General features: G+C 46.4%; 1 protein-coding gene and 1 long non-coding RNA gene across 3 annotated transcripts in view; one reads left to right on the top strand and one right to left on the bottom strand.

The window, feature by feature from the left end:
- The window catches only part of ALK (ALK receptor tyrosine kinase), a 655,114-nt gene that overhangs the window by 146,048 nt on the left and 488,329 nt on the right, over nucleotides 1-20,737 (bottom strand). The window lies entirely within an intron of this gene.
- LOC102148349 (uncharacterized) lies at nucleotides 118-19,227 on the top strand. The gene is made up of 5 exons (XR_288455.4): nucleotides 118-230; nucleotides 2,266-2,373; nucleotides 5,363-5,495; nucleotides 16,606-16,777; nucleotides 18,513-19,227. It is a non-coding gene; the product is annotated as an uncharacterized lncRNA (long non-coding RNA).

The following is a 20,737-nucleotide window of genomic DNA, read 5'->3' as shown; positions in this document are numbered from 1 at the left end:
ACATGTCACTGACACTACTTTATAGATGAGAAAGCTGGTTCAAGGTCAGAATGGTTGTAAGGGGTAGAGAAGGACTAGAATTATGATCTCTTGGTTGCCAGTCTAGTACACCTTCTAGAACCTTCTAGAACACTCTGAGGATGGGGTCTCTGACCCTGCCTGAGGAGAAGAACGCTGACCATTCCTATAAAGCCCTGGTTTTCTCCTTCTGCTAGAATCTGGTTTTTCAGGTGGGCTTCTGTGCTTGTGGAGAACACACTGACCAGACAGCATGACTACTAGCCAGCCATCTGGTGGCTCCTTCTTTTTTAATATTTAAAAGAAAATAGTGGTAGGGGGCCAGCCCAGTGGTGTGGTGGTTGGGTTGGTGCGCTCCACTATGGCAGCCTGGGGTTTGGATCCTGGGCACAGACCTAGTACTGCTCGTCAATCCGCACTGTGGCGCCATCCCACATACAAAATAGAGGGAGACTGGCACAGATGTTAGCTCAGGGGCCATCTTCCTCAAGCAAAAAGAGGAAGATTGGCAACAGATGTTAACTCAGGGTCAATCTTACTCACACACACACACACACAAAAAGTGATAAAATACACATAACATAAAATTTATTATGTTAACCATTTTTAAGTATACAGTTCAGTGGAATTAAGTACATTCACACTGTTGTTACCATCACCACCATCCATTCACAGAACTCTTGTTATCTTGCAAAACTGAAACTCTGTACCCATTAGACACAAACTCTCCATTCTGCCCTCCCCAAAGCCTCTGGAAGCTGCTCTTCTCCTTTCTGTCTCTATGAATTTGACTACTGTAGGTACCTTATATAAGTGGAATCACAATATTTGTCCTTTTGTGACTGGCTTACTTCACTTAGCATAATGTCCTCAGAGTTCATCCATGTTATAGCATGTGTCAGAATTTCCTTCCTTTTTAAGGCACTCAGCTGTATTATCCAAATAATACATTGTGTGCATATACCACAATTTGTTTATCTACTGATGGACACTTGGGTTGCTTCCATCTTTTGGCTATTATGAATAATGCTGCTATAAACATTGGTATACAAATATCTATTTAAGTCCTGGCTCTTCTTTTTAAAATGGCAGAATAAGCATCTAATCTACATTTGCTGAACTAGCCTCATGATTATTTGGGGGGCCTGAGACCTTTCCCTCTTTCTTTTTTACCAGCTTCACTGAGGAATATTTTATGTTTAATAAAGCACATTCACTTAAAGTGTACAAATCGATGAAGCATGACAGTGATACACACTGTAAAACCATCAGCATAATCAAAATAGAGAACATCTCCATCACCCCCAAGAAATTCCTAGCGCCCCTCTGTAGTCCATCCTTTCCCTCTATCCTCAGGCCCAGGTACTGGTCTGCATTCTGTCACTCTAGATTAGAATGACTTTTAGATAAATGGAGTCATATGCTATGGACTCTTTCTCCTTCTCCATTCTTGATCAAGCTGCCTGTTGATCTCAGAGCCCAGACCCTGGAGGGTGGGGTGGGAACTGCAATGGGGAGGCTTCTGTTTGGGGTTATTGTCTACATGTGGAGGGACTCATGACAAACTTCTGAGAAGCCACTCCAATCAGCAAGTGGCCACCACCAACTTCTGGGCACAAGCCTAACAGCACAGATTTGTGTGGCCAGATCGTTCCATTTTTAACTCACTCTACAAGCCATAATACAACTAATTTTGAAACTATTTTCCTCAAATTTTAGGATCCCAAGATTCCTATGTCCTTATGTCAAAGTAGTGAGTCCTAAGAAGGGCTGGAGAGAAGAGAAAGTGACCTTACGTGATAAGGTGCTTGGTATATGACAGCTCACTTGCTTCTCACAGCAACCCTGGAACATAGGTTTTGCTCTTTCCATATTCCAGATGAGAAGCAATTTTTGAAGGTCTAGTAACTTTCCAAAGACTACTCCACTGTTTAGTTCTAGAATTGTCTTTCAGCCACCCAAACCTGGGCTCCTCTCCTTGGCCCCTGCCTCCTGATAGGCAGAGAGGTCCGTGATGATGAAGACAGAGGGATGGCAATGGGTTCTCACCACAGCCAATGCCAATATTCCCTTGGTAGCAATGCCTGCTTTCCCCAGGCCAGTCTCAAGCTCTCCCTGAATTGCATCATGAGTAAAATCCACATCTATGCAGGCAGTGACCTCAGCAAACCCCAGCCCTCTCGGGGTTGCTGCCTGCCAGCCACAGGGTCACAGTCCGGCACTGAATTCAGTATTCCTTCAACCCAGGCTCTGCTGATATCACTCTGGTGACCCCAGGGCAGATTCACTGCAACCAAAACAATTACAGAGCACCTTCCACATGCTGTACGGGGCAGCAGAGATAAACGAGACATGGTAAGGTCTTTGCCCCTGAGCTTCCCTAGTCAGATACACCAATATGCTGGGATGTCAGACTAAACAAAAAGTATGCCTGCTTGCTTCTGATCACATTCTTGTTATCAGTTAATCTGGAGCTATCTGTCAAGAGCAGATTTCCCTGCTTAGTAATGAGAGGTGGGAGAAGTTCATTAGCACTTGGGAGAAATACTGAACAGGACCACTGAAGATAATCATTTGGTTTGGATGGGGTAGGGTGTGGGTGGGGAGGGAGTGATGAGGCTGATGCTCTGCCCTCTGGGGTCTGCCTGTAGCTAAGGTCTTGGCGCCTTTCTCAGAGTGCGGAGAGGAGATTTAGGTCCAGATTCTGGGCCCTGAAGAAAAAGAGTTTGGGAAGGCTGTCTCCTCTCACATCTTATTAATTATAAAAGAACTGAATTATGGTCCGATCCACTTCTAAGATTCAGGGGCTACTTAGGCATCAAGGGGGAAGAAAGGGGTGATAACTGAGTAGGGGGTACTTTAACCTCATTGCCTTTCAGGCTCTGGCCCTGGGAATAATGATTATTCAAGATCCGATCTGCCATAAATCTAACCGTATACTTCTGCAGAGAGTGCCTTCCATGAGCCACAGATGATCTTCGCACCTGGAACTGGGGTTTACTTCAAGAAAGTGGTTCTTAAACTTTAGCATGCATCAAAAACATGCTTCTTAAAACCCCCAGAATTTCTCATTCGGTAGATGGAAGGTACAGCCTGATAACTTGGATTTCTAATTATGCAAATTCTGATGGTGCTGGTCCTGGGATGCACCTTGAGAACCTCTGCTGTAAGGGTTTGGCTGCAAGGGATGGCTGTAGGGATTTGCTGTGTCACCCTGAAGACTCTCCCATTAACTTGATGTGGGCTGGTGAAATGGTCCCTAAGGACAAGGGGAAATTTGTGGGTGAAGGAGTCTACTCCTAGTCTCTTAGAGGCAACACAGTCTGTGCCAGATTGGGCGGGGGTTGAAAGTGTGAGTTACAGGATTCCATCCCCACCCCAGTAAGCCAGAGGTTCCCCATTTCTCTGAGGCTGAGTTGGCACATCTACCCAGCCAGATGGTCCCCCAGGGTGGTCCATCTGGGTCTGCTTATGAGAATGAATGAACTGTGTCTGTAAAGTGCTGGCAGCTCTCTGGAGAGGGCATCTTAGTGCAATCACTATTGTAATAAATGCTTTCCATTCATATGGTGCACTGTGCATCCTCAGGGTACCGATGGGCGACAGCTCACTGGGGCTTTACAACAACTTGGACAATCAGGTCGGAGCCAGGTGAGAAGGTGGCCATGTATCAATTGTGTCATTCTATGGTTGAAAAGCTGAAGTTAAGAGGTATCAATTTACAAAGCCAGTTAGGACATTTCAGTTAACCAGTCGGTAGCAGGACTAGAGTTCATACACTGGCTCTTCATATGACAGCGAGTACTAATGGCTCATATGGTCCGCGTTATGGTTTCTGAAGCACTTTGACACATATTATGAGATATAAGCTTTGTAATAATTCTGTGAGGTAGTTATACAGCCACTAAGAGGTTTGGTTCTTGTCCAGATCACGTAGAAGGAGAGAAGCAGAGCTGAAGGCAGCCCACTTTCTACTATTTACAGCTCCCTCTGTCAGGACAGACTCTTAATTCAATGCCCTCTTCACATTAACAGTGCTCATTGAGATGCTTCATAAGAGGGACGCAAATTCAATCAGGACCCCTCAGTGGGTGCTGAATTGAGCACTGAAGAGAGGCTGCCTGACTCTTGGCTCCATCACTTACGGGTCTGTTAGGTTGGGCAAATGGCTTACCCTTGCTAACATGCAGTTTCTCATGTGTATAATGGGGATAAGAGTACTTTCTTCATCGAGTCTTTGTGAAGAGCAAACGAGTCAGTGTCCATAAAGCTCTTGGTGGTGCCTGACCTGGAGGAAAGCTTGATGAATGCTGGCTGCATTACTGTCACTCTCCTGATGAAATGGGTTGTAGGCCACCATTTCCATCAGCTTGGTGAAGACAGTGGAGTCCACCTTTTTCTATGGGGCTTGCTGGGTCCTAATTACCAGGAAGCAACGGTTTTCCTGGCCTGGGGCACAGCCTGCCCCTTCATTCTTGATCCCACTCTGACTGGTTTCTTGACAATAGGCCTTAGCCTGAGTTTTGGTCTCATCCAGGGTAAGTCATTTCAAACTGCTTGCTTGTGATTGCTGCCCTGTAGGCTAAGATTCTTGGGGCAACACTGGCTTAATAGTCCATTATGAATCACAGTGGCGAAATCAGAGTGCATTATGTGGAGGCAATTGGCATGGCATCTATGAGGGTAGGGGGCAGTGGCTAAAAAGAGAGGTTCATTTAAACACAAAACAACTCCACGTCTAGGAAATGGGGTTCCACAGCACTGGGGCTGCTTTCAGTCCTTCAAGGCAAAAATTGGTGGCAGCCTGTCCCCTGGCTGGTGGTCTCTTCTTTAACTATTTCCAGCTCTTGAGGGGCACCTTGCAGGTAGCATGAAGCACGTGTAGAGGTTGTCCAGGTGCCAGCTCATGGAGAGGGAACATGTGAGCAGGGAGAGGAGTGGAGACATGGTTTATACGTTCAACATCTGAGGATATGCCATGCCCAGCGGAGAGCAGCCTGGGGTATATAGTGAGGCTCCAAGCTGGATAAAGAGAACCAGGGCCTATAAGGTCCCTGTCACCAGGGCTATAGACTGGGCTGGTCAGGAGGAAACTGGTCAGACAGTTTGGTCCAAGCAAGGGAGGAATCAATGAGACAGGAGCATCACACACTCAAGGTGGAGGCTGGCAGGCCCCAGAGCCTGGGAGGAGGATTGAGAATCAGTAAGAGCACGTCCAGCAGGAAAGGCTGATGGACTGTTGATCTTAGGGCAAAGGCTTGGGCAACTGGCTTACTCTTTCCAAGTTTTGCTTTTCATATCTGTAAAATGGGCATAAATAATCCCTGTCCTGTCTATCTTACAGGGTTGCTGGGATCAGAACTGTCCTGTTGCACAATTCCAGGGCATTCTATGTGAGGTCTATCTGACTTGGTTGAGATAATGAGACAGAAGACATAAAGGAAAGCTCTTTGTGAACTTAAAGGAACCGTGCAAATGTAAGTGACTTTAATATTTTATTCAGTGTGCTGAATGAGAGTGGCCTGGGGCCAGTAGACATTTGTTGTGGCCAGAAAGAAGTTGGTCATCTATTGATGATTTCTGGTTCTGGTAAGGGGATGGGCAGAGGGCGAGATCCTGGGAAGACCCATGCACTGAGCTGAGTATCTGAGTCAGCTGGTTGCACAGGGGTGGGCTGCCACTGGCTCTGGCCTTGCTGGGTTTCTGTTGGCTACAAGGAGGCTTCCAGACTTCTCCATGGTGCTATGCTTCTGAATGGGCACTTCCTGAATACCTACTCTAGAGTAAACTCAGCAGCGGAGGAATACCCAGAAACCAACAGTGACCGTGTATGGAGCACCCACTCAATGTCAGTCACTGTGCCAGTCACTTTGCATACTCTATATGTCATTTCATCCTTCCACCAACCTTTTGACTAGGTATTATTATCTTTGTTGAATAGATGAAAAACCCAGGCCCAGAGAAGTTAAGTGACTTGTCCAATGTTACAGAACTATGATTTATCTCTACCTGAGTCTAAGCTACTATCTCTAACTTCTGCTACGTTGGTGTCTCTCAAACTGTTTTCTGTGGAAAACATTGGCTCTGGGGGCTGTTTTTGCTGCTTCATAAAAAGATAATTTCTTGGCAATAAGTACAGGAAGGCTACATATTCTGTTTTCCTCTTGGATATTTACATTGCACATCAGCAAATTAAAGGCTCTGAGAAGTCCTGGACTAGAGAAATTTGGGCATCATTTTAAAACTCAGTGTTCATTACACATATTTGAACATGGGGCAAGTTTTCACCTCAATATTGTTGGAAAATACTGTTACATCATGGCTTTTTTTGAATTAACATATAGAATTATTAAAGATAGGTGAAAAGTACTTTCATTCTTTTGGGATCTTATATTGTTGTGGGGGTCAAGACATGTAAAAACTGAGGAGAGATGTATCCAAGTTTAGAAGGAGGACTGACTCGCTCTCCCTGATGGCTTCGCAGAGGAGGTATCACTTGGGGTGGGCTATGGCAGATCAGTAGGGACCACCTGACAAGGACAGAAAAGAAGGTGTCCCAGGCAAAGGCCAGGGCACAAATAACATGCCTGCAGGGGATGTGTCAGTCCTGCTGCTTTCACTGCATCCTGAAAGGCCATCTCACTACCACACGACACCAGTTCCAGCCACATCTGATTGAGCCAGGGGCAATAAGTTCCTAAGCTGACCATAACCTATCACTTGTGTGGTCCAGCTCGAAGAAAGAGGCTAGAACAATCAGAGTCTCAGCTTGAGAAATCTCACCAAACACGTGGAAAGACTTGATGATTTATGGCGACAATTGTAGCTGAAAAGTGTTGAAGTGGAGTTAGGCTGGAGAGGCCAGTGTGGGCCAGGTGCAATTCAATTACCTCAATGAGAGGCTGGGGATACAGTGGGGGAGTCAAACACTTATTCCTTAAGTAGACGGCTCAAGTTGGAAGACGAAGAGAAGACTGACACTCAATTGGGGCTGACCCATGTGAAGAGCAGATGTTGGCTTTAAAAGCCAAGAACTCTCCTGTTGGGATCTCTGCAGCCCTGGGTATTCAGAACCTCCTCAGCCCTGGCCACAGTGAAGCCAGCTCTATCATCACTCCTAACCTTGGCAGCCACCATCTCTTCTTCCAGCTTCCTTCAGTGTCAGAATTGGAGATGACCACCATCTTAGAGCAAGGTGGTGCAGTATTATGGAGAGACCACTGGGCTAGCAGTCAGTGATCTGGGTTCCGGTTCCAGTTGTTCTAACCATTGGCCACCCACTTCATGTCTATGCTGTGCCCTCACCTCCTCCACTGCTAACCTAGGGACAATAAGGATTGTGGAGAAGCACAAAAGAGATACCGTATGTGAAAGCCCTTGGTAAACAATCATGAGTGTCATAGACTTATTACTGTTATTAATTGTGGAAATGTAGGTAAAGAGGAAAGGCAGAGATGCTTTTAAAAGCTGCATGGGGGCCGGCACTGTGCTGGGGAGCCATATGAGCCAGTCTCCAGCTAAGGAGGACCACGTGGTCCCAAAGGAAGTGCAGCATGGAGACCACTGCTTGAGGCCCACCCCAGCCTTGCTCTCCTACCTCTCTCCCCAAATGTCACATGCCTGCCTGGTGGAGGTATTGTGTATGTTAAAGCGAAGGCACAGAGGACAGAATGTCAGATGGGAAAACTGAGGCCCCAGAATGGTTATATGATGTTGTGATGTTAGCTAACTAATCAGCAATTAGCAAGTCAGGCGCTTCTGATCCATCTATGGAGTAGTGACTTCAAGGTTCCAAGACTGTGATGGGTGAGAGGAAGGAGAAGAGAGGTCAGAGGGTGGTGCCTGGGGGTAGTGAGGAATAAGAGGGGATGTGGGAATAGGGCACAGCCCAATAGTGCCTGACGGGAGAGAGGGGTCTGGGAAGGAAGCAGAGTGAAAAGGGGGCAAGGCCATGGGAGTCAATAGGCAGGGACCACTCATTCACAGTCACAGTTGGCACAGGGCTCACCCTGAGTTCCCCCCTCACTCCAGGTTACCTGCCTATGTGCACCTCTGTCTCAGAGACCATTGATGCTGAACAGGAGTGAGAATACGCTTAACTGATAGTTCATCTTGCAGATGAGAAATCTGAGCCCCAGAGAGGGAAAGGGACTAGTCCTGAGTCCCCTGGTGTTAGTGGCTGACTTGACCCGCAGGTCAGCATCCTCAGGTGCTGCCTCAGCTACCTCCCACCATTCCTCCATGCCCCACCTCCTCCACCAGAAGAGCTGCTGAGCTGGCCATGTGTGGCTCCAAGGGAAGATAATGAGCTGGATGCATTGTTCTTCCCTATCAATCAACCATCAATTTTTCACTTTTTTTGTATTTACATTTGCAATTACTCTAATTTCCAGGGAAAAGGAAAAAGAAACTGGATTGAAGAGAAACTCATTTCTGGAATTTTCCAACCAGAGAACACAGAGCTTTTGTTGTGCTGCCAAGTCTGGGTCTGGCACCATACACAGCAGCCCCCACATCTAGAGGGCAGAGGACAGGGGGTTTACAAGGTGCTGTCTGAGCTAAAGCCTGCTCCATCTGCATACCAGAGAGAGGTGTTTTGTATATGACACACTTGTGTTGCTCTGTAAATGACCTGAAGGCAGTATGTTGAGGTTTCAACATTTTCTGGTGGAGAAGGTCATGGCGGAGTGAGGGGCCCAAGGAAAGTATTTATTGAAAGCCTCCTATTAGGTTGAAATAGCCAACATTGGTCCACTTTGGACCCAAGAACCTGGCAATTTCATATGATTCAGTCTAATACATACAGATGCTGCTGAACTCTTCATAAACATTCCACAAGGAAAACATCTTTCCTTCCCTTTGCCTGATTAGGATAGTGAGACTCAAAGGTAGGGAGAGAAATGGATGAATGCTTTAAGTTTCAACAGAGGATAACCATTTGGTCCCTATTTATGGAAGAGCCTTAACTCTGAGACTGAGATATTACTTTCACTTACAGCTCAGATGTCCCCAACCATTGTCCCACTAACATTTTCACTTTTTGTACGACCTGCAGGGTGGTCTCATGTGCCAGCCACAAGGTCTTTCAGAATTTTATTTCTGAGTATATGGGTGATGCTGGCCCTGATGGCAGTTCCCCTACACTAAACCCAGCATTTAGGGGGTTAAAACCAGAGCACTCCTTCCCTGCTTACTCCCTGGCTCCCTGGCTCTAGAATCCACTATTTGCCATGAAGACAAACCGCCAAGGACAGCCACCTAGATTCCTTACCATCTCCTCCTCCTCCGTGCAAACGCAGGCTGGTGGGAAAGCTCCGACTAGCCAGGCTGCTGATTCCTGCCACCTCTCTACAAGCAGCCACATTCCTCACAAACCCCTTTTAGAACCCCTCGCCTACCCTCTTTCAGGGAGACAAGATGAAACGAGACAAATTTGAAGGCTCGTTCTTGTCTCCCATCTGATATCACCCGAAACAAAAACCCTTTCCTTGCCATAAGCCTGGCATTCCAGTTTTTGTTTGGCCCCTCTTGTGTGACAGGTAAAGAACCTATGTTAGTAGGCACTAACATGGGCCCCAGAGAAGCCAACTGTGGCCTGCTCCCTGCACTGGCTCCTACAAGAGTCTGCCCCATCTTAAGTGGCCAGGTTCTCTCTGTGCTGTGTGACCTCTTCCTGGCTGCAGTTGAAGAGCTGTCCCTTCACAGGCTGGCCAACCACCTATGGCTTATGTGGCCTTGCTTAAAAGGCTCATCTGGGCCAGTCCAAGGCTGTTTTTCAGAATTTCAAACTGATGCAGTGTTGGTTGTCCATGGGGGCTCAGCTGAAAAGTCCTGGGGTGGATTTGGGGCTGAGGCAGCCCTTCCTGGTCATGCTCCAGTTGAGATTAATAAGCAAATCATTAGCAGAGCAAGAAGAGCAGAGTGGCACCCCAGGAGAAGCAGGGACACTGCACATGGGACACCATGCTAACTCTTCATTTTACTCTTCATCCTTTCTCCTCATTACCCCAATTTCAGACATAGAAAGCTAAAACTCAGAGGCTTTAATCATCCCTAATACACAAGAGCAGAGGTGAGATGTTCTCATCTTTCCCTTGAGGAGTAAGATAAAGAGTCACTTTCTTGGTGTCCGAACATTTCTGGTTCCAGTCCCAGGACATGAATACCTTTATGATGCTCCCACTCCTCTTGGTGGTGACATGAGTGGATGTCTGATACTTGCCCTAGCAACTGACTGGTTTCAGAGGCCTTTGGCCAAACCATGGGTGTTTTGCCACTTCTCTGATGAGTAGGGCTTACTCTCTTCCATCTGGATAGAGCTTTCACAGGTATTATTTCACTTGATTCTACAATACTCTTGTGAAGAAGGCAAGGTGGCCATCATGATTCTCATATTTTCAGTAAGGGAAACAAAATCACACAGGGCTGGGCTGAAACCCCAGGCTCCTGGATTCTCAATCCAGCGCTTTTCTACAGGATCTCTCTGGTTCTTGGGTCACTTCTACTAGATAACTCCTGAGTCTGTAAGTCCAAGACTCTCAGCCCATCCTGGCCTGTGCTCCCACCACACACACACATACACATATTCACACACACACACACACACGCACACACACACTTATCATCCTTGAAGGTCTCTGCAATGCACGCCATTACGCCACACTCCCATCCCTCAGCTAAGGCTCGTTGCCCAATGGGCCCTAGCAGTAATTGAATGGCTGCACTCAAAGGGAAAGCCTTTTAGCCACAGGAAGCAGTTCTGCTGATTCAATCTCATCTAATTAAGAGTCACTGAACTGTCAGACACATTGCCTTTCCGATTAGGCATAAAACCAAGACCCTGAACTCTCCAAACTGTTTCTCTTGCTGTATACTCTGCCCATTCCCTGATGTTTGCCCACCATTGAGGGGAGCTTAACTCCAAAGTTTGGGCTACCCTGATGTAGGATATACAAAGCCAGTGCTAGGAGGGACCTCCAAGATTCTCTGGGTTCCACACTAGGCTCCTGAGAGTCCTGGGGTCAGTGGTGTGCTGGAGCCAATTGTGTGCATGCGTCTCTTCCCAAATTTGTGTTTAGTGACCTCAGGGTGGCATCTTAGAATTGGCTCCACTCTTCCTGTCTTATTTTGGGATGGGAGACTGAGCAGACTCACTGAGGGGGTGGGGTGGAGGTGGAATCACTCAATCATGCTGAAAATGACATCTAAAATTGACCTTCGGGGGCGTTTACATTGCAGACATGCTAAAATCAGGGCTCCCTCTCTCCTACCTCCCTGGAGAGCAGTTGTTAAACATCTGCTAGCTCCCCACTGCCTGGGCCCCCAGAGGTACAGGGATCCTGGCGGGGAGTGGGAGTGGAGGCTGAAGGGTTGGGAGCGCAGGTCCCTCAGTCCTGAGGCAGCCTGGGCAGCCCTGCTCGTCTGTTCCAGAGAACAATAGTGGCTGACCTTTCCTGAGCATCAATACTTGAAAAGTATTAACTTGCTTTATCTCCTGACAACCCTAAGAGTAGGTAGCATTATTAACTGCCTTTTGCAGATGAGGAAAATGAGGCTCAGAGAGGATAAGTAACTCACCCCAGATCACATAGCTAGTGAAGGTGGCACCAGGATTTGAATTCAGGCAGTCTGACTCTTAACTCACACTCTTAACCTCTACACAATATTGCTTCTCCAGATCAGACGTAATTTAGGAAAAAAAGTTCCAGGTAAAAAAAATGTCAGAAAATCAACTAACATTTTCACTAAAGTATGAATCGAGGGACTGAGTGTTCCCTTCTACCCTCCTCCACTTTGCGGCTTCTGGTTCTGAAATTTAGTAGAAGCTGCTTGCTCACAGTTGGCTCAATCAATAAATGATAAGCAAACTTCACAAACTCCAAACTTGCTCCACTCCTCCTGTCTGATCGTGGGATGGGAGACTGAGCAGACCCACTGCGGGGGTGGAATCACTCAATCATGCTGAAAATGACATCTAAATAAATAAATAAAGTCAGGTGCACCATCTGGGCCCCACACACAGCATGGGCTCTGGTGCAGCTGCTGGGGGCTGTTTATTCTGGGCTGTCTTGGACAGAGAAGGAGAGACCTGAGTTGAGCTGAGGGTAAAGAATCTTCCAGGTTCCAGGGTATGAGCTGAAGCCTATTAGTGCCTGAAGCCTTCTCACCATTTGTAACCCACGCTGGACTGCCCGAGCTTGGCTTTCCTCAAAAACTCCCAGTCCCATCTTCTGGATCTTCAGTTCAAAAGTCACAGTTTCCTAAGCAAACCCCAGACTTTTTTCTGTGTTGAATGAATGAAAAGATTCAGCCAGGCCACGGCTGTCACCTTTGTTTTCACACATTGGCTCTAATTAAAGCTTAGGTTCTTTCTATCTAAAATTGGGATAGTGAGCTACCAAGTGGGCTATGGTGAGGAGCACGAGATAACCCATCTAAAGCGCTTAGCACAGAGTTTGGTACCTGGCCAGGATTAAACACGAGTCAGCAATGATTAATGGTGATGATGCTGATGTTAGCTGGTGTTCTGCCCTCATCCCCTCCTCATGATCATTCTCACTGTCCCCTGCACCTGGATCATCTCCACATCTCTCTGTCCAAGTTCTAACCCCTGGCAAGGCCCAGCTCATATGGTCCTTAAAGACTTCTGTGGCTCTTCAAGGAAGAAATGATCTCTCTCCCTTCACACAGCATGTCATAACAGTGCTTCTAGCTTCTAGAAAGACCAGTTATATTATTCCTGAAGTCTCAGCAGTCTTGGCAAACTTTCATGGCAGATGCCTTTGCTATTTAGGGTCATAACAGGGTCAGTTTCGACTCCCCTTCTGTCCTCCTGATCATAGGTGTTGCTGTGGCAACCCCCCTGGCCTCCCTGTCCTTTGGAATAGTGAATGCCCGCATGTCAAGTGCCAAGCTCTAGCTGGGATGTGATGTAGCAAGTTCTTTTACGTCAGCAGTCTCCCTTGCAGAATCTGCAGGTTGACTTAGCATGTTCTTCCTGGAGGAGTGGGTGGAAGGAGCTCTCTTCTTGTATGCGGTGGTCGAGGGTATATCTCAGAAACTAGCCCCTTGATTTCTGAGATGCTTAATGATATCTCATTGGCTTGGCCCTTTTCTGGGTCCTTAAAAAATAATAATTACTGGTTATCAAATCTCCCTATGTACTAAGCACTGTGATAAATACAGAATATGCGATATCTTATTTACTCCAATCAGTATTTCTATGAGATAGGCACTACTATTATCACTATTTGACAGATGGATAAGCTGAGGCTAAGAGGAGCAAAGGAAGTGACCAAGTTCACACTACTGGTAAACAGCAGAAGGGAGACTCGAGCCTAGAACGTCAGACTCTAGAGCCAGAGTTCATAACCAAAATGATGTTGAGTTTGTCAGGGTACCTCTGAAGGTTTTTTTGTGTGTCACAAACAACGTATGCAAGGAAACCTGCAAAACAAAACAATAATTGTACTGAGATAAGTATTGTTCTTTGAAATAAGTAATGATGTCCTCATAAGATAATTTACCTTGTTTATTTGGAAATTTAAATCTCTGAATGATGACTGACAGGACTGATCAAATTCTATAATTTCTCTTTTTTTTTTGGTGAGGAAGACTGCCTCTGAGCTAACATCTGTTGCTAATCTTCCTCTTATTGCTAGAGGAAGATTGTTGCTGAGCTAACATCTGTGCCAGTCTTCCTCTATTTTGTACGTGGGATGCTGCCACAGCATGGCTTGATGAGGGGTGTGGGTCCACACCCAGGATCCAAACTCATGAACCCCAGGCTGCCAAAGCAGAGCATGTGAACTTAACCACTATGCCACTGGGCCAGCCCCAAATTCTATGAGTTTTAATACATGTTCTGGTCTTAGGTGAAAAGTGAAGATGGACAAAACACTGTATTCAAATAAATATTTGAGCCTCAAGCAGAATATTAGGGATTCAGCCTGCTTTGTTTAGGGGTCTCTGTCATGTTTGTCTCCAAATAAGAACAAAGGTCTCCCCCATGCATATGGCCCCCAGGAAGCAGTCTGTCCGACAGCAAATTCTTCCAAGGGCTCTGGAGGAGCTGTTTCAATCTTAAGTTTGCTCAAGCGTCGGGAAAGCTGACTATCCACCAGTTCTACTCGAATGTGGATTTGCTCTGCCCGTGGGCACCCACCTTTCTCTACAGCCTCCCAACAGCATCTCCAATAAATAAACTGAGTGTGGGCTCAGTGAGAGGCAGGCGTGGATGCCATCTCTCCCATCTGGAATCACCCGTCATTTCCCTGCTTCCCCAGCTTCCCCCACGGTGGTACTTCATTTCATTATACTTAGTTGTCATATGTACTTCTCCTTTACTACTGTATGTGCTCTGTGAGGATCAGCAATTCCCTACTACACACATTCATAGATGATCGATCAATGTTTGGGGGATTAATAAATAAATAGTTCCAGCATAGGACTTTTTCAACAAAGCGATGAACAATTGAGAATATTCTAGGTATATCTCGAAGGATGATCCACACCAGAATTTAAAAGGTGCCCTTCAACTTGCACCGTAATATCTTCACACATACCACCTGGGACTGTGTCTTCCCTGGAGCATCAAGTCGGGGGTTGTACTGCAGCCAGTTCCACATCCCTTGAAGAGGGGATTATTTGGGCTTAGTGCTCCTCTACACCCCAATTCCAGACCTCCAGCCCCTTTGAGTTCCACTAAAGCTATGCCACTTAACTTTCAGACTGTCCCCCACACAGCAGGTATCCTGGCAGGATTGGTGTCCCAGCCTTCTCAGTGAGGAGCTTAGACAATTAGCTCGGAAATTCTGTTCCTTCTTCACCGGGTGCTTTCTTGTGTTGGGTCAAGTCCTGGTATTTCATTAGGATAATAAAAGGGAGAAAGTCAAACTCTCAGAATGTGAAAGTCTTCCATATAATAAAAGCTGACTGGTAATTTATGGCTGTTCCACCTAAGGGTGACTTTGGGATCAATACAATCTTTAGTTGGACTTTCAGAGACTCAATTCATAAAGGCTCTCAGCATGTCATTAGTAGGGTGCATCAGCCAGTTCACCTCCCAGAAGGCCGCCAGCGAGATCCAGCTCATCCTCAGACTGAAAATCTCTTGAGCAGGCGGTCTGGTTGGGTGGTCTCACCGCCTCTCCCCGTCTTGCAGACAACTCTACCTAACACAGAGTCCATGCAGCTTGGTCCTTTGGTGGTGCCTACGTCTTTGCAGACTTTGTCCAAATGCTTCCTCATGCCGTGGGGAAAAAGACATGCACTTCACCTCCCTTCCTATATCCAGGGCAGTAAGTGTCCAGAGTCTGAAAGCCTGACCAGATTTACAAGCCATGAGTTGTGGTTTTTCCTGCTTAGCTCAAATGTCCTTGGCCTTCTACCGTCCACTAACCCTCCCTTACTGGTCAGAGTCTATGCAGCCGTGAGTGAGTCTTCTGGGTCCCAGGCTCCATTTTAGCCTGAGTGGGCTCTGTTTCCTTTCTTTCTGAGTAAGGGGCTGCTGCAGAGTTTGCGCACTGTCCTGAACTTGGCCAGCCCATCCTCTCCCATCACAGGTCCAGCTTCCATGTAGCCTACTGGCCTTGGCAGAGTAGGAAGTACAAAGGGCGCACACTGTCCAAAGCTTCTTAAACAAGGCTCACTCCTGCACACTGTGGAGACTTTTCTCTAAAGCCATGTAGTTAACATGTTTTTGTCAGTTAATTCGTGTTAAGTTTATTCATTGGGCATCTGTCCTGTGTACGGTGCTGTGGTGGCTGTCAGGTACAGTGGAAATACAGAGATGATTCATTGACTCTTATCCTCAAAGAGTAGCAATCTTACAGCAGATGTGACAGGAGCACAAATAACTAGGAATTGTGGTAAAACATAAGTACCATAATGGTGGTAAAAATAAAAGTCTGCAGACAGTTGGAGAAGAACTTATTTCTTGGTTGATGAGATGAATTAATTATGCTTAATTTATGTGCTTTATAATTGAGATGCTTGTATATGAGGTTTGTTTAAAGAGAGGTGGTAGGAAGCCCACTTGTTCTGGGTTCTTCTAAGAATAGAGTGTTTCTCTAAATCCCCACTCCCTGTGTACCATCCATCGTTGGAACCACATAGGCTGCCAGGGGCTCAGTGAAAGAAGTGGAGAAGAACGACCTATCTGAGGGAGGCCCCCCCGGAGGCCGCGCTGTCAGAAGCCGAGCAGCCAAGTCTGCCCGGATCCTCCTTGTTGGAGACACTCTCTCAGGAGCCCTCAGGGAACTGACGAATCCGCAGGCTGATCTCTGAGGCAGTCTCAGATTGATACCCCTGATTGGAAAACAGGGCCCAGTGCTATTAAGAGTGGTGACGGCTTTCAGACGGGGCATAAACCAATTGTTAAAGACCCCCCAGCATATTCACCAGAGCGGGAGAATTCATTTTGGTATAGGGGAAAAACAACCATTTGGGTAATTACATTCTGTTTCTCGGCGTCTCCTCTAACACATTAGCAGGAGATAATATTCCACATTCTAAGTCCAGCACCATCCCACAGCGCTCTATTAAACAGCTGTCACCTTCCTCCCCAAAACTGGATGCATTTCTCAGCAGGAAGAAGGACTCCCTGCGTGTGAGTGCGTGTCAACCGCATCAATCCTGGCTTGTAGAAAATGTACTGGCAGGGCGAGAGGCAAAGCATTGTGGTGGGAAAATCACAGGACTAGTGGTAAAGAGACCAGATTCTGGATTTGCTCAGCTGTGACTTGCTGTGTGACCTTGGGTAAGTCTCTTAATTTCTCTGGTGCCAGGGTTTCCAAAGCTGTAAAGTGAGGCAGCCTGGAGAGGTGATTCACATGGCATCTGCGGTTTGGGGTTACCATGTGGGCTCTTTCTCAGGAGACCGTGGGCTCTCCATGATTCTTGCTTTGGGCTGGAAACTCTCAAAATGGGTTGGCAACATGATGCTTGGATACTGTGGCCTATCCACTGCCACCGACCCCCGAGAGTGAAGGCTGTGGAGGCATTGGGCCTGGGTTCTTCTTTGCTCCTCATTGACCTAAGGCCTAAGAAGATTGGCTGCCTTTGAAACAAATTATATTTGGCTTATCCTTTCCCTCACTTCATTGTGTTTCATGACCCATTTCAGACTTCTGACCCCACTAAAGTAATGGGAAATTAGGGAGAGATGGATGGAGAAAGAATGCAAAGGCCCAGGGGTAAGATGGGACGTGGGAAGGAGCAGGAAATGGAGGAGAAATAGATAAAGGGAGACTGAGGATGGAAGGGGAGAGAGAGAGTACAGGCATGGATGGGAGGCAGAATTCAAAAAGAACAGGGAGAAGAGGGAGAGACTTGGAGAAAGAGTTACAGGAAGGAGGCCAAATACAGGAGAATGACAGAGGTTATGGAAATAAGTGTTACAAGTTTAAGAAATTCATTCCCTCTCTTCCTCCCTTCTCCTTCCCTTCCGCCCTCCTTCCTGCCTTCTTTCCTTATTTCCTCCTTCCTTCCTTCTTTCCAACAAACACTTATTAACAGCCCACAATCTCACACACCATATTCTACATCAATATTCTAAGTGCTAAAGATGAAAACATGAATAAAACATGGTCTTTGCATGCAAGGAGTTTACAGTATATTAGGAGGCAGTGTTTAATGTGTGACAAGGTGTGGAAAGACCATCATAAGAGGCATGTGCACACAGCAAGGGGAGTGGATCAATCTACTGGGGGAGGGAAGGAGGGTCAAGGAGGCTTCATGGAGATAGCTGGGTTTCATGAAATGAGAAGAATCTCTGTGCTCTTCTCTTATGTAGTTCCCTCCCTATAGCTCTGTTGAATTATCGTCTTTCATGCAGGCCCTGAGTTAGTCATTCCATCCTCCATGTTTACGCAGTGCTGTGAAACAGCTTTATCTGCATTCACCTCACTGTATTGTAATCACTTCCTTCCATGTCTGTCTTACTCACTAGACTGATCTCTTTAAGGCCAGGAAACTTGTTTATTTGCTTTTATACTTATATTGCCCAGTACCTAGCACAGCACCAGCAAACAGCAGATGCAAAAAATCCCCTCAAAACCAAAAAACCACATTGAATGAAAGTGTTAGGCATATATAATTTCTTTCTTCTATTGGTTCCCATTTACATGGCTTACCACAACAACTGACTCCCCACACACTATTTCCATCACACCACCACAATTTGGGAGAAGGATGTTTCTCCAAATGCTTTTCTCAACATCCATGCCTTGCCTGCTCGCTTTTCCTTTCTTCTTCCTTCCCTTCCCTTTCTTTTGCACCTGCCTCTTCCCTTCTCCCAGGGTCCCGAGAAGAAGTGAGTTAACCTCAGTTTCCCTTTCATATTGGCTGTCTAGAACCTTTTTCTAAGAGTGTGGGGTTTCAGGGATCTCTTCGCAGGCAGAGCCTGGGGTGTGCACTAATATAATAAATTGAGGGCTCCTAGGAATGTCTCTTTCCTCAGAGCACAGACCTCACTTTGGCTTCTTTCTTCCTAGGGAGCCTTCATCCACTGCTGCTGGGCTATTTCCTGGAAACAGCATGGAGTTGGCCTGGAGGAATGGCCTGTTTCATGGAGTGGTGCCTCTCTGAGCTCACACCACTCAGCCCCGAAGAGGCTGCCTTTTTGACTTGAAAATGTAGGTGGAAGCCACCTGGCCTCCTCTCTCACACCCTCAGGAAAACTTCACTTCTATTGGGATGTATCCTATAGGTCTATGAGCTCACTGGACCACTACCACCCCTGGACCGAAGGGGCGGGATTGCATGGTTGTCTACATTGTAGTTGGCTTGGCCTGCATACAGTCACTCAGTCTATTTTTCTGAAGGAATTGTGTCTTTTAATCTTTGTCCACAATCCCAGGGACCTCAGTGATGGACACCTTTTAAAAACTGATATAAATAATTCTTTAGTTCACAATTACCACCTCTGAAAGCAGGATGCTTGGAAAGCTGGTACAATTTGAGGCAACAATTCAGACTCAGTCATCTCTTCAGAAAAGTTCTTAAGAAATGTATAGAGGAAACCAGATTGCAATCTGTTTGTGACAAGCGGCGGGAGAACATAATGTCTTCGTTGGAAACTGGAGTAATGCTGGCATGAAGTGGCACCTCCTCCCCTACAAGACCTCCTGCTTCCTCCCATTTTGTGAGCGAGACTATGAAACTCTCTAATGGTTTTGCCGAAATAAATCTAAGCCCTTAAAAATGTCACCCAACCTCATAGTTCCTCATTATTAAGGGCTACAAACACAGACTTAAAAAGGGAAAACCTAAATATTACTGAGTTAGTGTTTTATATTGAATGGAGTCTTTCATGATCAGAGATTAATTACAGCAAGGCTACCTATCCAGATACATGGGTCTAAAACAGCTACCCCACCTCCATGGCAGATACCTGATGTTTTCAGACTAGGAAAAGAAATGCCCAGCTTGGGTGATGATAAGACCTGGCAGGGCTGACAGGCTTTGGTTTCAGGACTATCTCTCTGTTCCCTCCTGGAAAGGGAAATGGAGCAGTGTGAGGAGCTATGGTGACTTCTCTGAGACGCAGGGCAGCAGTTGAACTGGGGAAGGGCCAGCAAATGAAGTTGGCTTGATGTGGGCTTCATGCTCCTGCTTAGGAAAGCTGGAAGCCCCTCACATGCTTGCACTAAGAGGGAATCTGGTTCTGATAGAAATCCTGCCAGTTCTTTCTGAAGGACACATTGTCCTTGAGGAAAGAGCCAACTATCATTCCTTACATGTGACCTGGTTTTCATGGTCAAGGAAACTGAAGTCCCATTCAGGGATGCTTGCCAAGCTCTTCAGTAGCAGAACGGATAACGAAGAGCTGGGGCTCAGGGCAGTGGTCAGGAAGCTTCCCCGAGGCTGGGCTAAGCTGCTCTGGTGGAGAACAAATGTGGAACAGAGAGCAAGTGGGGGCCATGGAGCAATCCCGACATGTCGTTTGTTCTCATTACTTCATTTATCCATTTATCTTTCATCCATCTAGCACATCTTTATTGAGAACTTATTATGCTTTAGGCATCAGGCCATTGTGCGAGTTGGTAGGACTCATTTTGGTGAGTAGGGGTGGGAGGTGGGAGAAGAGGAAATATAGAACTCTAAAGAGAAAGAAGGTAGAGAATCAGCTTTGTTGAAAATTTTCTGTGCCCTGTTTTTACACAGGTTGTTTCACTGAGTTTAATCCCATCCCTATAATGTTGCATTATAACAATTCTCATTTTAGTTGAGAAATAACCAATGCTTAGACAGGTTGAGTTAGATGAGTGCTGTGTATGGCTCCAAAATCTTTTTCACTGTAGCGCAGAGTCCTTGGAAGCTTACCATCTAGATGGGCAGGAACACATTCTCATGTGTGTTGGATGAATCAAGAGTTGGTAGACTCCATCCAAAACATAGACTGGTACTAAACATGAAATCACTTTCTATAAGTCATGAGCAGATGACTTGAGGCTAGTTAGTGCCAAATGAGTGGTTTAAATGACGATACTGTGGGAAGTGCTCATGGATGCCACTGGGGGATGAAATGAGATTCATGATGGTCCTTGATGAAGAGATGGGATGACTGTCCCTGGCCTGTTCAGAGGACAGATTGTTGCTTTGGTGGGCTGGAGTGTGGGATTTAGTCAGAGGCCAAAATGGAGAGGGCTGGGAAGGTACGTTAGGGCCAGAGAAAAAAGGCTTCAAGGTTTTTGAACTTTACAGGTGATTGAGATAT

The sequence above is a fragment of the Equus caballus genome, chromosome 15 (genome assembly GCF_041296265.1).
Source record: "Equus caballus isolate H_3958 breed thoroughbred chromosome 15, TB-T2T, whole genome shotgun sequence".
NCBI lineage: Eukaryota > Metazoa > Chordata > Mammalia > Perissodactyla > Equidae > Equus > Equus caballus.
This window is presented reverse-complemented; position numbering and strand designations above follow the sequence as displayed.